The following is a 2,875-nucleotide window of genomic DNA, read 5'->3' on the forward strand; positions in this document are numbered from 1 at the left end:
ATATGCGTTATCCGGTTTTTGAAACGAAAGTTTTCAAATGCATTTCGTGATAATCTGATTTCTGCATTCCCATATATATTTTGTTTATATTTGACTCATAAAAATCAGTGTACTCTCCGAGTGCAATCGTCATGAAAAAGGTTTTCAACTTTTTTGCTTTCATAGATAATTAACAGTTTTTTGCTTCTAAAAAATACTTTGGAGTCTGGAGATCACAAATTTATATCAAACAAACAAAAAAAAGGCGTATGCGAGTAATTGGTTTAGAGAAAATTTATACCAGAACTAAAGTAAACGAAAGGTATTTTTTAATTTTTTTATTTTTTGAAATGCATGGCTGCAAACAAAGCTTTGACGTATGGACGGATCCTTAACTACTAGTCTACGTTCATACTTCGTTTTAATAAGAATTTTAGCGACACGAATTGCCTACGGAACACGGTGCATTAATTTATTATATATAAGGGATTAGCACCACCCTACACTTATAACGGTTCGAAAATAAGGCTTTTAATCCGAATAATTTCCATAGCGTTCTTCCTTGGATCGAATTATACTTTTGTACCAATTTTCATCAAAATATCTCAAAGATTGCGACTTGCATGTTGAACGCAAGAATGCAAGACGGGCAGACAACTTTAGAATCACTTTCTGAATAGATCGATATAATAAAAGATGGGTCTATCTCAAGCCTTTCTGTGTGTTGCAGGTATACGCACACACTTAATATACCCCTCTTCCACAAGTGGTGCAAGATATGAAAGAATATATGCGCCTTTCGAACTTACTGCAAACTTTTTTTTTTTTAGATTAGTAAACTTTCATTAGTAACTTAAAGTTTGATGTCATCCGCCTTATGAGTTTATAAACTAAAACGTCTTTTGGAATTGTTGGAAATTGTTGCTGTAGATGAATTTTGAAAATGAAAGAATTTTTTAATTGAAGAAGTTACACTGAATTATGTCTAAAACTCTTGAGCCAACCCAGTGAAAATGTTAAAAAATTGATAAGTCGCAACTGATGCAAAGATTGACGTGCCATTGGTCCAAGAACGAACTCAATTGAAAATGATTTGTCTCGTGCCACTTTTCCGATCACTTCCCATATAACGACTTACTTTGAACATTGTAAGGTGGTGCGGGGCCATGGTCCACTATAGTTTTTGAAAAAAACATTTGTCTTATTTATGCATGTATGCATGTATGCACATGCCAATGTTCGTACTCTTTTTTTACACGGTCTTTTTTACACCGTCTCTTTTTACACTATTTTGAAATCACACCGTTCACCAATGAGGGCAAATACACTCTTTTTACACGAATTTTTTATTCTAGCGCGATTTATGCCCATACATATGTTAGTTGGAGCTGGGAAATTGATTTTCATTCCTAGTTTGAATTAAAAACAACTCTGGACCCAGTACATTAACTTTAATTCATTTTTGTAAGAAATATGATTTTTATTTTTGCTTTATCCATATGTATTATAATATGGATTTTATTATTTTTTTTGCACGGTTTTCTGGGAAAATATTTGGAGTTCTTTCATCTAACATGATTTTTAAATGTTGTGGATCATATCCTCAAAGTTGACCATAAGTTATATATTGGGTTGGAAACTATGCAATTCAATGAAATAAAAGATTTCTTTTTTCACTTGGAATGAAGTTTAATCTATAATGTAGTTTTCATTTTGTTCGATTCCACGGTCTTAGGAAGTCTGATCCTTTTCGGAAAAAAACTGAATTAAGTGAAATTCTAGAGCGTCATCATCATTGAAAGTTTTACTATGAAGGGATGGCGCGAATTCATGGCTTTATGGTGGGTGTAACATCAATTCTCAACCAATGTCCATCAATTTTTGCCAAAAGTGGCCAAAGACGTGTGCGGCCGAGCATGGTCCTGGTGAAAAATGACACATTTACGATTGACCTCCGAATTAATGGTTTGGTTCCGTGAAAGCAGGTTAAAATACACCGGACCTTTCGAAACCCACGAAACTGACAGCAAAATCTTCTCTTGTTGGATATGTGCCTTTGACGTGGTTTGCGATGACTCATTTGGCATGCACCACATTGTTGTTGTACGCATTCCACTTTTCGCCTCCAGCGATGCGTCGTTTTCAAAAACGGATCGAATTCATCGTGTTTAAGCAATAATTCAAAAGCGCTGATGTGCTTTGTCAGATGAATTTCTTTGAAATCGTGCGGATCCCAAATATCCAACTTCTTAACGAGACCGACACATCTTAAATGCTTCTCAGTGGCTGTATGTGAAATATTTAACTTCTCTGTAATCTCCCGTAACGATCCGCTTCGATAATGCTTTTGATTTCAACCTCATTAAGACCAACTGGTCGAACTGAGCATTGGTCATCTTTAAGAGAAAAATCTGAAATCGGCAATTACTTAGTTGCCAACCCAATATATATGTTTGCATGATTCTTTTTTTTGTGAAGAAAGCATCTATAATATAAGTAAAGGGTTTTGTGGATATATGAATGCAAGTCACAGCAATGATTGAATATCTCGGCATACGTCGTATGCAATGCCGCTAATCGAGAGATATATAAAAAATGTCTCGTTTCCAAGAAGTTTGCGATTTCGATATAGTTCTGCAAGGGATATAAAAAGTTGATTAAGCCCAGCGTTCTTAACACACTCTTATAGGACTAAAGGGCTGAGATGCGATCCGTTGGAATCTTCCCCTTTACCCTTTGTTAAGAGTCCTGGGACTCAATAAGCTTTTATTTCTTTTTACTTTTTTCTCATCAGAAGCACAAAGAAAAAACTATTTCGTGTTTTGTTTTGTTTTACTTTTCCATCTAAATAAATTACTTATTAAAAACTTTATTTGTATGTTTTTCCTTTACTTGT

This window comes from Glossina fuscipes, unplaced genomic scaffold (assembly GCF_014805625.2).
Source record: "Glossina fuscipes isolate IAEA_lab_2018 unplaced genomic scaffold, Yale_Gfus_2 113, whole genome shotgun sequence".
In the NCBI taxonomy this organism is placed as follows: domain Eukaryota; kingdom Metazoa; phylum Arthropoda; class Insecta; order Diptera; family Glossinidae; genus Glossina; species Glossina fuscipes.